Raw genomic sequence first — 16,085 nt, 5'->3', positions numbered from 1 at the left:
TATTATAAAAAACAAACCGAGACAGACAAACACACAAACAAGAAAAAAGTTGGAAAAGTGGCGAAAAAATGAAAAAAAGCCGAAAAATTTGTAAAATGCCGGAAAACACGAAAAGCCGAGAAAAATCCGTCATCACTACACTAACAAGATCAGTCAGTATATTAATGTGTGTGTGAATTCATGTGTCTGTGAGTGTGTCTACATGTGTATGTGTGTATGTGTGTCTGTGTGTGTGTGTGTGTGTGTAGGAGAGGTACAGTACACTCAGGTGACACGGGCCCTCCACATTACCTCACCAGCAGCTAATCTATCTCTGCTCTGCCCCGCCTGAATGACTTGATGGATTGTACATCACAGCCAGGATAACGTCGGCGGTAAGGAGTGATGAATGGCCTTGTGAGAGCGGTGGGAGAGTGGCGGTGAGAGAGGTGGGAGAGTGGATGTGTGGATGTGAGAGAGAGGGCGGTAAGGGCAGTGGCAGAGTGGTGAGAGAGTGACAGTGAGAGCGGTGGGAGAGTGGCTGGGAAAGTGGCGGTGAGAGCGGTGGGAGAGTGAATGTGAGGGAGATGTGAGAGTGGCGGTTACGGTCAACGGTTAACAAATTTATTGACAAAGCTTGGAGTACAGTTTGGTCAACGGTTAACAAATTTATTGACAAAGCTTGGAGTACAGTTTGCCTATTCTGAGTAATTCAGTCAGCTCTTGACACTGAGGGTGGTATCACTTCTCACTGCCACACAGGACAGAGGTTCATACACAAAGAAATGGATCACATTCATTAACAGTATATATAGGTCAATCATGTGGGTGATAGCGGCAGTGAGAGCGATGGGCAAAGGGCAGAGGGATTGTCTGGCCTAAGGGGAGAGAGAGAGAGAGAGAGAGAGAGAGAGAGAGAGAGAGAGAGAGAGAGAGAGAGAGAGAGAGAGAGAGAGAGAGAGAGAGACGTGACGACTTAAGAGGGAGAGAAGATGGGTGGGGGGCAGGGAGGACCAGCAGAAGATGCAGGAGTCAGAGGAGTGTACTGAGCGCTATGGAGGAGAGAGACAGGAGAATTAACTAGTCAACCAAATTCTAACCCCACCCAAAAAAAAAAAAAAACCACCCCCATAAAAGTATAAAACAGTTTGGGGCGCGACGACTGGCAGTTCCCTGGAGCCTCCCCGTTTCTCCTTCGTCAGTTGGTCAGTACTGGCGGCCGTACGACGTGATTTACAATTTCCTTACATGCATCTTCCTCCTCCTTCTCTCGTCCCCCACCGCACTTGAGAGCCAACCGGGGTATGTCTATGTATTTATATATGTATCCAACACATGTAGGACACTCGTTTCATTCAACACATGACACATTCACCATCTCTACATCCGGTTTTCCCTCCCTCCCTCACACCCCTGTTCTCCCTCACCCTGTCTCTCACCCCACCCTCTTCTGTATCCTTCTCCCCACCGCCTGTCTCTCAACTCCCCTCACACCCTGTTATCTCCCCTCCTCCCCAGGCACCTCTCTCACCACTCCCCTCACTTTCCTCCCCCACCTCTAGCTTCCCGAACCCAGCCTCTTACCCCTCCTTCTCCCATTCACTCCTCTCACACACTCCCACACCTGGCGAGGAGTCAGATATAAGACACACACACACACACACACACACACACACACACACACACACACACACGTACGTCACAGCACTGCATGACTCACCACCCTCCGCCCACCTTAATATTAATTTTCGTGAGGTCAAATGCCCTCACCTGTCTTCCTATCGCCACACCTAACATGAAACACACATACACATACACACACACACATACATGCACTTAAATACATACATACTTACTATGAGTGAAACCTCTAACTAAATTACATACTCATAATATACATAACCTTATACTTTATATCTTATGGTATCACTATTATGTATACCTATACATCTTGAGAAAGAATAAAAAAAAATGAGGGCTTTTGTCCTACTTTTGTCCAGGGTACGTTTGTCCAAGGAGCTTTTGTCCAGACCCCAGCGAACCAAACACAATTTTGTTTCTTCTTCAATTTCCAACTTCATACGTTCTTATTTATCATTTTTATTTACATTTTACTTTATTGATAATCATTATTGGTTCACCTCTACGGTATTTTAATTATCTACACCCCGAAGACCATCCCTAGCCTGTGTTGGGTCTACGTTTAGGTCTGAGGAGGAAATAGCAAACGGAGTGTGGGCGAGATTATTGTACAGTGACGGTGAAGATGGAGGATGGCAGATGTTGGCGGTAAGTCTGTCACAGCTTTGGTCCCCTACCCCTCTTGACACACCCAACGCCCCTTCCCGCCCTGCCTCACCCCGTAGCACCCCACCCCGCCCCGTGCCCCGCCCCGTCCCGTCTAGTCTGGCCTGCCTTCCTCTTCCTCTCTGTGTGTGCCTGCTGCTGCCTGTCTATCTCTCCCTTCCATCCTCCAACCTCCACCCCGTCTGGCCCTGTCGCACCTCACCTCTCTGACTCACACCTATCACCCCCTCTCTCTCTCTACTACCTCACCTGTCACACCCATCACACTCTTACCATCTCACCGCTAATAAACACCACAACTCCACTCATTTCTTTTCAGCCAACCTAATACATACAGTACAAGCAATATACACAACAGTATAATTCTAAGTATTTCTCACTACAAATACATAACACTTTACAAGCAACACACACAACACCTACACAATACACACACATATGTATTACACACTTTACACAGGTCCTCCACGTATGGTAGTTATAAGTTTGGTGGCTATTAATGGTATTTGGTACAGGAGATGGTGAGTTTGGTTTACCTGTACACATAAGAACATAAGAATATAAGAATGGAGGAAACTGCAGCGGGCCTATTGGCCTATACTGGGCAGTCCCGTTTACACCCAACCCCTATTGCTCATATAAGCATCCAACCTATGTTTGAAGCTATTCAGCGTATTCGAGTTTAATGATGATATTTGGTAACTTGTTCCATTCATCCACTACTCGGTTTCCAAATCAGTGTTTACCTATTTCACGCCTAAATCTAAATTTGTCTAATTTAAAACCATTGTTACGAGTTCGCTCCTGGTTGGATAGTTTGAGTACCTTTGTAATGTCCCCTTTGTTTAGCCCTGACTTCCACTTATACACCTCTATCAGGTCGCCCCTCGCTCTACGTCTCTCGAGGGAGTGCAAATTAAGATGCTTTAACCTGTCTCTATACTCAAGGCTCCTAATGCCCGGGATTAGTCTTGTCATTCTCCTCTGAATTCTTTCCAATGATTCTATATCCATTCTGAAATACGGTGACCAGAACTGAACTGTGTAATCCAGGTGTGGTCTCACAAGCTCAAGATACAGTTTTAGGATGACCTCGCTAGTCTTGTAACTAACACTCCTTTGTATGAACCCAAGTACTTTATTAGCCTTGTTACGAGCAAAAACACATTGTTTACTTGGCTTAAGGTTCCTGCTTATCATTACTCCTAAATCTCTCTCGCAGTCGGATTTCTCTATGGCATCGTTGTTCATCTGGTATCTGGTTTCCCTGTTTACATCTCCTATACTGAGTATTTACATTTGTCCACGTTGAATTACATCTGCCATTTTCGTACCATCTGAAAAATTTGTTTAGATCTTCCTGTAGTTTTTGCGGAGTCCTCGTCAGATTTAATAACACATCCTATTTTAGTGTCATCAGCAAATTTACTTATGTTGCTGTCTATGCCGATATCTATGTCGTTTATGTCTATAATAAATAATAATGGTCCAAGTACTGAGCCTTGGGGAACTCCACTTGTGACGTTGCTCCAATGGGACTTAGTGCCGTTAATGCTCACTGCTGTTTCTGCTCTGTAACCACGCCCTAATCCATTTAAGGATGTTACCTTTGATGCCATGTGCTTCTACCTTTCTAATTAGTCTTTCGTGGGGGACTCTGTCGAAGGCTTTGCTAAAGTCGAGATATACCACATCATAATTGTGCCCCTCGTCCACCGATTCGAAAACTGATGAAAAGAATGTTAATAGATTAGTTAGACAAGAACGTGTAGCTCATTAAGGTGGGTTTTTCCACACACACACACACACACACACATATATATACAGGTACACATACATACAGATTCAGAAACATATACAGTTACACACACACATACATACAGACATAGACACGTACACACACTTGTGATGTACTGCAAGGAAATATAATGCCTAACCTCATCTAACCTAACCTGACTTAACCTTACCCAGCCTAACCCTACTTACCCAACCAAACCAAATCAAACGAAACCAAACCTAATCTAACCTATTCAAATATCACACATCACACAGCTAGTCATTAAACTATCTCATACACACACACATTCAAGACCTGTAGTAAACAAAATCCGAATTCGTCTACTAAAACTCCCACACCAGATCCGGATTCGACTAATAAAACTCCCGGCAATAATCCTCGTCTGAATGTGGATTGAGCCAATGGCGATAGCGAACGGAGGCCATCAAGAGTCTGTTTTAGTATCTGTTAAAACTTCCTTATGGTTAATACTTGGAGGTTACGGTGTCTTAATACTCTACCGAGGTGTGAGGGGTGGTCTGGCTTCACGGGGTTGGGTAGGGTTCGGTAGGGTTGGGTTCGGTAGGGTTGGGTTCCAGTAGGGTTGGGTTCGGTAGGGTTGGGTTCGGTAGGGTTGGGCGGTAGGGTTGGGTTCGGTAGGGTAGGGTAGGAGGAGGAGGAGGAGAGGGTAGGGTAGGGTAGGGTTGGGTTGGGTAGGGTTGGGTTGGGTTGAGGTGGTGAGGTTTTAACAACTCCACCACACTACCAACTCCGACTCATTACTGTACGTCATTTCCTTCTCGTTACCATAGTGCCATTACCAGTCATTACCAGTTCAAATATCACAGTCATTACAAAATACTACAGTTATTAGTACAGACATCACCATAATCATTACCACTGAATCATCATCATCATCATCATCTTATCTTAGCCTTGACGATAACACCATGCAGAATACAGTACATAATCGTTATCTTAAGCTGCTGCTGCTACCTGAAGATTACACAAATTACAGGTGACTTTAAGGTGAGGTACAGAAGATACTGTAGTGGTGTACGGCCAGCCCCTGAGCCACCCGCACCTCCCTACCAAATGTCGCCTCTCCATCTTCAAAAACTGTGGAGATGCATAAGGAACAGACAGACAAACAGATCGACAGACAGACAGAATGGATTATATATGGATGAAACATTATTAACAGCTCCTAATCCTAAAAGACAACAACCTAACCCAACCCAACCAAACTTAACCCTACCAACCAAACCCAACCTAACCAAACCCAACCAAACCCACAAACCCAACCAAACCCAACCCACAACCCAACCCAACCCAACCAAACCAAACCCAACCCAACCCAACCAAACCTAACCTAACCACAACCTAACCACAACAAGACCCAAGTATCCCTTCCTAATGGTTAAGTTATAAGTTGGGAAGTTTATCAGCACCGTCGTCTCTTCCACCACCCCTCCTCGCTGTCAGCCACGTCAGGATATAATATGAAATGCTGACACCACAACACCAATCAAACCAGCGCCGCCGCCTTTAAACGACCTTAATTAGCGATAATATCATTGACGTTTATGGATGGATTGATGACCGTATTAATCTCACGTTAAGATCAAGTGTTGAGCTAAGATGATCACTAAATGGCTCTTCTAGTATATAGCTCCGTGGTTCTTCAGTTTATAGCTCCGTGGTTCTTCTAGTTTATAGCTCCGTGGTTCTTCTAGTTTATAGCTCCGTGGTTCTTCTAGTTTATGGCTCCGGGGTTCTTCTAGTTTATAGCTCCGTGGTTCTTCTGGTTTATAGCTCCGTGGTTCTGGTTTATAGCTCCGTGGTTCTTCTAGTTTATAGCTCGGGGTTCTCTAGTTTATATCTCCGTGGTTCTTCTAGTTTATAGCTCCGTGGTTCTTCTAGTTTATAGCTCTGGGGTTCTTCTAGTTTATAGCTCCGTGGTTCTTCTGGTTTATAGCTCCGTGGTTCTTCTAGTTTATAGCTCCGGGGTTCTCTAGTTTATATCTCCGTGGTTCTTCTAGTTTATAGCTCCGTGGTTCTCTAGTTTATAGCTCCGTGGTTCTCCAGTTTATAGCTCTTCAGTTCATAGCTCCGTGGTTCTCTAGTTTATAGCTCCCGTGGTTCTTCTAGTTTATAGCTCCGTAGTTCTCTAGTTTATAGCTCCGTAGTTCTCCAGTTTATAGCTCCCGTGGTTCTCCTAAATTATAGCTCCGTGGTTCTCCAGTTTATAGCTCCGTGGTTCTCCAGTTTATAGCTCCGTGGTTCTCCAGTTTATAGCTCCGTGGTTCTCTAGTTTATAGCTCCGTGGTTCTTCTAGTTTATAGCTCCGTGGTTCTCCAGTTTATAGGTCTTCAGTTTATAGCTCCGTGGTTCTCCAGTTTATAGCTCCGTGGTTCTTCTAGTTTATAGCTCCGTGGTTCTCCAGTTTATAGCTCCGTGGTTCTTCTAGTTTATAGCTCCCTGGTTCTCCAGTTTATAGCTCAGTGAGTTAATTGGTATATTGTCTTCACGTAGTGCTGTGGTCTACCATCTAACTCACAACAGCAGAAGTCACCACACCCGCTGCTGGCTCCTGCTGTAACACTCTTCCTCCTGCAGCAGCGCGGCCAGCAAGAGCCACACCACACTTCACAGCATCCCGCTAAAGCTGAGCTCTACCACACCACCACCACTACTACCACCACTGTCACTACCACTATTGCCACTACTACTACCACTACCATCAAAACCACTACTACAACCACCACTACCACCATTACACACCACTACCACCACCACCATCAATACTACTACCACCACCACCACCACCACTCCCACCATCACCACTACCACCACCTACTCCACCACCACCACCACCACTCCCATCATCACAACCACCACTACCACCACCACACCACCACCACCACTACCACCATCACACACTACACTGAGAAAAAAACCGATAACACAATACTGGTTTATGATACGTAGACGTGAAACAGATCAACGGGAGGAAGACGAGGTGTAGCATAGTGCCTCGCTGAATACCATCACCGCTGATAGAATAGGTTGTGTACGGTCATCACTCCTCCCGCTTACCTTCTCCTCCTGTCTATTCCTCCTCCCTACTTCTTACCTTCTCCTCCTCTCGCTTACATTGTTCTCCTCTCGCTTACCTTGCCCCCCCCTCCCTCCTTACCTTCTCCTCCTCTCTCGCTAATCTTGTTCTCTTCCTACTCCTCTCGCTTACCTTCTCCTCCTCCCTCTTTCCCCCCTCACCCTACCTCCTCCTTCTTCCCCCTCTCACCTACCTCCTCCTCCTTCCCCCCTCACCTACCTCCTCCTCCTTCCCCTCACCTACCTCCTCCTCCTTCCCCCTCTCACCTACCTCCTCCTTCCCCCCTCACCCTACCTCCTCCTCCCTTCCCCCTCTCACCCACCTCCTCCTTCTTCCCCCTCTCACCTACCTCCTCCTCCTTCCCCCCTCACCCACCTCCTCCTCCTTCCCCCCCCCTCCACCTCCTCCTCCTTCCCCTCTCACCTATCCTCCTCCTTCCCCCCCTCACCTACCTCCTCCTCCTTCCCCTTCTCACCTACCTCCTCCTCCTTCCCTTCTCACCTACCTCCTCCTCCTTCCCCCCTCACCTACCTCCTCCTCCTTCCCCTACTACCCTACCTTTTCCTCCTCCTTCTACCTCCACCTTCTCTCGCTTACTTTTATCCCTCCTACATGTTTTATGTCTCCTATTGACTGATGCTGTCCTACCTTTACAACAATGCTTAATAATAATAATAATAATAATAATATAATAATAATAATAATAATAATAATAATAATAAAACTAATAATAATAATAATAATAATAATAAAACTAATAATAATAATAATAATAATAATAATAATAATAATAATAATAATAATAATAAATAATAATAATAATAATAATAATAATAATAATAAAAACTAATAATAATAAAATAATAATAAAACTAATAATAATAATAATAATAATAATAAAACTAATAATAATAATAATAATAATAATAATAATAATAATAATAATAATAATAATAATAATAATAATAATAATAATAATAATAATAACAACTCCAGCAATAACAACATCAACTGCTATTCACTGAGGTTATAGAAGACCATGTTGTGATATATCTACGTCCAAAGTTTGGTTAAAATAGAGAGTTATTTCTTCAAGATATCGCGCTCACAATTTTCATAACAGACAGACAGACAGACAGAGACAGACAGACAGACAGAACTATGTATTCGGAACAACCCTGAGAACCAATAGTAAACAGACGATACTTTTGACGCCCTGTACTGAACACACACACACACACACACACACACACACACACACACACACACACACACACACACACACACACACACACACATATATATATCACAACCTAATATGGAAGACAGCAAATATAGGTCGCAGGCTACGATTGGTTAACGACGAACCAATCAGTGCTTACAGCTCATTAATCCCAGTTATGGAACCTCCTGGTGACTGGTTTCCTACGGCGTGATTGGCTTAATGGTTGGTCCCTGTAACGTAATTGGTTTAAACGGTTGGTTTCTGTAACGTAATTGGTTTAATGGTTGGTCCCTGGAATGTGATTGGTTGAACGGTTGATTCCCATAATGTGATTGGCTTAATGGGTATCACACACACACACACACAGCGCCAACACCAATGTTGGTAGTGATACAATAGTATTTTTTAACCTCACCATAACCACACCTCACCACAACTAAACCACACCATAACAACCACAACAACAGCCATCAACAGCTCTACTCTCCTAACTGGCTACTAATACCCACAATAACACAGGTCAGCCCGCATCACCCCCCCCCACCCCACACACAGACCTCACTGATTATAACACAATTAGAGGCGGCGGTGAGGCGTACTGTTGATATTGACAATGCTGTAATAGTCATTAACCTATTTTATCAGAGTTTTGGTTGCCTACATCACCGCGACTCACTGTAATTATTCAACTCTGGTCTATAATCAGCCGAGAAACACAACTAAAGTGGCAACTATTATCCTATCAACTATTCACACGCATCAATTGACTGTTAATTGATTGTAGATTGTATTTTCTTAAGAATTGACAGCGAGTTTGAGTCGGTGGGTGAGGCGCCCCAAGTCGACCCAGTTGCAAAAATGGGCGACTCGCTTTATAGATGAGGAAGAGATGAGTAGTTAGATGCAGTGTCGGTCATATGTTGTTGTTTTGTATACTGACGATTTTATGCATCTTCAGTGTACTATATCCACACAGCCCCTAAGCGGATGTCAATTTTACACACACACACACACACACACACACACACACACACACACACACACACACACACACTATCTAGCTATCTATCTCTCTCTCATCCTTTCACTCTCCCTTTCTCATATCCCTTTCCCCCTTCTTTATTATCTTCTCCCTTTCTCATTACCACCCCATCTCTCATCCCGTACCTCTCATTCTCTTTCTCATCACCGCTCTTCTCTTATCTCCATGTCTTTTCCTATTCTCTCTTCCTCCCACATATTCCTTATTGTCTCTTTCTCTGTCAGTTTATGTTTTCCACCTTCCTCCATTCCCCTCCATTCTTCTCTTTCCTCCTATGCCCGCTTCCACTCCCCTCCACCCTTCTCCTTCCTTTCCCTACTTCCCTCACGCTAACTCTCTTCTCTTCCCTCTCATTCCCTCTTCTCTCACCCTATAAATAAAAAAACAGAAACAGAATAATCACATTTAAAACACTCCCTGGCAACCACCACGCCCACACACACACATACACACACACACAAACTAATATGCACTGACACACACACACACACACATTCTTTTTGACTCGCTAAATAAAAACAAACAAACACACCATAATTGAATAAAAAAAAACACCCCATCCTCACCTCACCTTACCCATTAAATAAATAAAAACAGAATTAATTAATACAGTCACCCTCCAACTCGCCCGCCCCTTACACAAACACGCACACATAACGTACACACATACATACACACATCTTGTTACTCTCTCTCTCTCTCTCTCTCTCTCTCTCTCTCTCTCTCTCTCTCTCTCTCTCTCAGTTAGCACGGCTTTGAGATCAGCCTCGTCATTTTTTTCTTCTTAATCAAATTCAATACCAACTTGTTATAACGTCATATGTAAATACCTGCTACCCCTCGTTTGGGTCCTTCCTTCCCCTCCATCCTTTCTCCCCTCTTTAATGTTTTTTTTTGTCCCCCCCTTTCTCCTACCTTCAATTCCTCTGTTTTTCCCTCCTTCCTCCTCCCTTACCTTCATTTTCCCTCTTTTAGCGATCTTCTTTTACCTAGCTTCTCTCTCTCTCTCTCTCTCTCTCTCTCTCTCTCTCTCTCTCGGTCTGTTTCCCCTTTTCGAATCCCATCTCTTTCTTTCTTCTTATTTCCCCTCTCCCTTTCTTCTCCCATTTCTTCCCTTATCTCTTTCTCCCTCTCTCCAAGTCATCCTAAACACCTCTTACTCTTCCATGTCTCTCCCTTACCCCTCCCTTACCCCTCCCTCACCTCTCACATTTTCTCTCTCTCTTCGTCCTTCCGTTCCGTCGTCGTAGGGAAGGGAGAGGTGGAAGGGGGGAGGATGGAGACAAAAGATGGAGGGAAGCAGGGACAGACGGAGAGAGGGAAGAAAAGGGGAGAGAGAGAAGGAAGAAGGGGCGAACGGAGAGAATGAAGGATAGGAGAAGGGGATGGAAAAAAAACGAACGGAGGGCACGGAGGAAACGAAGGAAAGGAGGAAACACAAGGAGAAAACGAAAGAAGGGAGGGGCGGAACGAAGGAAGGGAGGGGCGGAACGAAGGAAGGGAGGGAGGGAACGAAGGGAACGAGGGAGGGGAGTACGTGGGAGGTGTGAGGTAGCCCACATTAATTTTAGACACGTTCACAATTTCCCAAAGAGAGCGGTGCGTGGCAGAGAACCCGCAAAGCCCCGAGTCCGTGCAGCCCCCCAGCCCCCACCTCCCTGCTGCGACTCATTACGTGTAAACAAAGAACTTTTAGCAAGCAAGAGGAGGAGGAGGAGGAGACAGATAAGACACTGCTATACACATAAACATTGCCATGGTGTCGGGCACGATGACTGGATACACACACACACAAACATACACATACACACACACACACACACATACACACACACACACCACTACTACCATCACACACACGACTACCATTCCTGTTCACTTGTACGACCCACACTACCACCCTCCACTCCATCCACACAAAACCCTCCCTCCTACCCACTCCCCCTCCCTGACAGGTCCAAGCGCAGTGTGTGTGTGTGAAATGGCACAACACTTTATCTCTAATGGCAAGATGGCTGACATATTAAGATTGTATCCACCTTTTTGCACTCAGTCATTTCCCATGTACAGAACCAAACACACAATGTGCTTGAATACCTCTCACGCTTATTGCCTCACACTGTTGTACTCACGCAGTTGGGAATAACTCGCCCTCTATGTACAGAACTAAACAAACGATGTACTAGAAATACTCTGTAACATTCAATGCCATAATATCCTGACCACTGGGGTTAGTTATACACACCCTTTGTGACCTCTATTATGTAATTCTTTTACGCTACCTCTCACAGGATGAGTATGGGGTGCACAGTAAACTAGCCGCTGTAAGTGACAAAATTAAAATTCATCCTTACTCCTACCCACACCCCCTACTACCCACACACCATCCCCCCTACCCACATACCATCCCCTCTACCCACACACTCTCCCTCCTACCCTCACACAATCCCCCCTACCCACACACCACCCCCCCTACCCACACACCATCCCCCCTACCCACACACTCTCCCTCCTACCCACACACCATCCCCCCTACCCACACACTCTCCCTCCTACCCTCACACCCTCCACACTCAATACTCTTAGGCACCAATAACATAAAGAAACATTTTTTCCACCAGCAAAAAAGAAGTTCCAAGAATTTTAACATCTTCCTTAATAGCATTGTGTGTGTGTGTGTGTGTGTGTGTGTGTGTGTATGTGTGTGTGTGTTTACATCCTAACAAGAAACTGTCAACAATTTACAACTCGTACAAGTGGTCATAATTTACCCCCAAGGCTCTAAGGAAGTCGTTTGCTTTCAAGGTAATTGTAAAGTGCGCGTTACAAGCAGAAATAAAACCCACTTTTTTTTAAGAGGCAAAGATTCCAGAAGGTGTAAAACAGGAGACGGTCGTGTAGGAGGAGCCGAGGGGACGACGTTGACTGAGTGAGGTGTCGGGACCACTTTGGGGGCGAATCTGAATCTGAATCTAACTACCTCCCCGACCCTCGACACCCTCCCCCCCTTCCTCTCTTCTCCACGTGGATACCCTCCTCCCTCCTCTCTTCTCCACGTGGATACCTCCACCCCTCACCTTCAACACCCTCCTGCCCTCCCCCCCTCAACATTCTCCCCCCTCATCCCTTCCCCTCCCCATCATGGACTTCCCCCGTTTCTTACACTGGACAAGTGGTTATCTCACAAACACAGAAGCTGCTGCACCCCCCCCCCCAGGTGTAATACTCAGCCCCACTCTGTTCAGTGTAGTCATGAATGCACTGTTAAAGTTAATCCCAAACAGCCTCAGCAATATTACTTACTATTAACTATGCAGATGACATTCTCGTACATAATGAAACTCATCGTGATATGCAAACCACCGTGAACCAGGTATACACGCCTTGTGAGAGCCCAGGTAAACTAAGGTGTTTGGCAAACAGGTTTTTAAATACTACGGTGTCTCTATCACCTGTGCCTCACCTGCCACACAACAGTTAACTATCCCCTGTTAGGACGGACCCTACAAAGCCGAGGGTGTGTTAGGACGGACCCTACAAAGCCGAGGGTGTGTTAGGACGGACCCTACAAAGCCGAGGGTGTGTTAGGACGGACTACAAAGCCGAGGGTGTGTTAGGACGGACCCTACAAAGCCGAGGGTGTGTTAGGACGGACTCTACAAAGCCGAGGGGACGGACTCTACAAAGCCGAGGGTGTGTTAAGACGGACCATACAAAGCCGAGGGTGTGTTAAGACGGACCATACAAAGCCGAGGGCATGTTAGCACGGTGCTATAAAGCCGTCGACGCGTGTCGTGGCCACGGCTGGCTGGTGGTGGAGCTGGGCCGCCGCCGTCTGCTGGCTCACCGCCACAGAATTTTGCACAATAAACACGACAGAGAAGTGTTGCTCGCTGCTCCCTCTGCTTGATAAAGTGGCCTGAACACCACAACACTACAGAGACCATTTACTGTTTGCTTTATGAAGTAACGGGAACAACTTTATAAAACTATTGAGATGAACCAGTGTACTGAGACAACTAATTCCTCTCTAAGGTATCGGGGTGAACTTTGTAACATGGTGTAAACATGTTCAAAATAATGCAGTAATACAATCACCTCCATCACCACCACCATCTCCGTCACCACCATCAACTACAACCATCTACCACTATCACCACCATCTCCGTCACCACCATCACTACAACCATCTACCACTATCACCACCATCACTACCATCACTACAAACATCACTACCATCTACCACCATTACTACCAATAAACTACCACCATCATCACTACCACCATCACCACTACAACCATCTACCACCATCACCACTGGGCCCTGAGAGGTACACACGCGCGCCACTAACAAGGTTACCTTCCCCCTGTGATTCACAGAGTCCCTGTAAAACACCTTAATAGGATCATATTAAGCGTCAATAACCTGCATTTATGACCTGCAGCCATGACCTGTACCCGTGACCTCCACTCGTTACCTGTGACCTGTACACATAACCTCCACTCGTGACCTGTACCTGTGACCTGTACACACAACCTCCACTCGTGATCTGTACCCGTGACCTGTACCTATGACCTGCACCCGTGACCTGTACCCATGGCCTGCCCCCGTGACTTGAACCCGTGACCTCCACTCGTTACCTGTGACCTGTACACATAACCTCCACTCGTGACCTGTACCTGTGACCTGTACACACAACCTCCACTCGTGATCTGTACCCGTGACCTGTACCTATGACCTGCACCAGTGACCTGTACCCATGACCTGCCCCCGTGACTTGAACCCGTGACTTGCACCCATGACCTGTACCCGTAACCTGCACCCGTGACTTGTGACCGTGACTTACCCATGACCTGCCCCCGTGACTTGAACCCGTGACTTGCACCCATGACCTGTACCCGTAACCTGCACCCGTGACTTGCACCCATGACCTGCACCCGTGACTTGCATCCATGACCTTTACCCATGATCCTGCGCCCATGACCTGCGCCCGTGACCTGCACCCGTGACCTGCACCCGTGACCCTCCCTCCTCGTTCATGGTGTATATCCGCCCACCATCCATCCCAATATTAGCTCACACGATAACAATGAGTTACAGTCACGGCGGTAAAATAAACAGGTGGATACAGACACACACACAGACAGACACACACACAGACAGACACACACACAGACAGACAGACAGACAGACAGACACCTTACAGAGAACACATCAACACACAGATAGACACATAAATGCATAAATACATACATGCATGCTTCCACCTTACTTACATACATACATACATACATACATCCATACATACATACATCCATACATACATACATACATACAGATAGGGTAACTTGTGGGTTGTACTGTAAACATCGCGTATTATCACCAGCCGCTTATGAGGTGTAGTTTAAAGTGCTTGTATCACTTAGTGGGCCTTTGTGGTGCCAGGTGCCTTCTGCTGCCTCTTAGTGCCACTACTGCCTCTTACACACACACACACGGCTACTCTCTCTCTCTCTCTCTCTCTCTCTCTCTCTCTCTCTATTACACACACACATACGCCTATTCTCTCTTTCCTGCACACAAGAGGAGTGATGTGATCACAAACTCATCATCGCCAGCACGGGAGAACAGCAGCGCCCAATGTGGTATTTGGGATTTGAATATTTTGATTAATTAACCGTTCATTAAACTGGCTGACAGCTGGGCTTAACGCGGTAATGAGTGAGTGTGTGTGAGAGAGAGAGAGAGAGAGAGAGAGAGAGAGAGAGATAACTACCACTGTTGACAACTGAATAAAAAACAATATTCACCACGAAAAATGGGATTACACACACACACACGCACACACGCACGCACACACACTCACGCACACACACTCACACACACACACACTCACACACACACACTATGAAGGACTAACAACAACACAACTACCAACGTATCATAAAAAAATAAAAAATAAATACAAAAACTACACAAAATAATAGAAAAACTACAGATATTAATACCAAGTTTCTCCCACGTTAAAAGTATCATCCTCAAGGTGTTATTAATTTGCATATACCTTAATTAGTACCAGGTGTTGCCTTAATTATTATAAAAAGTCATTTTGTTCAGTGAAGGGATGACCGTACGTCTATAAGGACAGTGTATATATAGCCGTTATACTATGTGAGGTACACTATGGCAGGTACACTATGACAGGTACACTAGGGTAGGTACACTATGGCAGATACACTAGGACAGGTAGACATTGCTATACAGAGTCAGTCAAACAACTAAGCTTAACTGATTACCTGCTATTAACATGCATAGCCTTCCTGGTCTCGTTACCCTGATGTGAACTGAACTGAATTACACCTCAATGTCCAATTTACTGACACGGTGAACTGAGGCGGGTGTACTATCCTCACCATTACTGAAACTATCCTCACTATTACTGAAACTATCCTCACCGCTCTTACGCTTCCTCGAGCAGATATAACACTCAATGCCCGACCCAAAGACCGCTGGTTCGAATCCCGCAGCCGAACATAATAAGTCGTACCGTAGCAGTGTGACGTGTTAACAGTTTACAGGAGGGATCATGTTAAGTCACGTCAAAACAGGTTAAACTTGAGGCAGGTTAGAGTGACA

Source organism: Homarus americanus, unplaced genomic scaffold, assembly GCF_018991925.1.
Source record: "Homarus americanus isolate GMGI-L3 unplaced genomic scaffold, GMGI_Hamer_2.0 scaffold51476, whole genome shotgun sequence".
NCBI classification, from domain to species: Eukaryota; Metazoa; Arthropoda; class Malacostraca; order Decapoda; family Nephropidae; genus Homarus; species Homarus americanus.
This window is presented reverse-complemented; position numbering follows the sequence as displayed.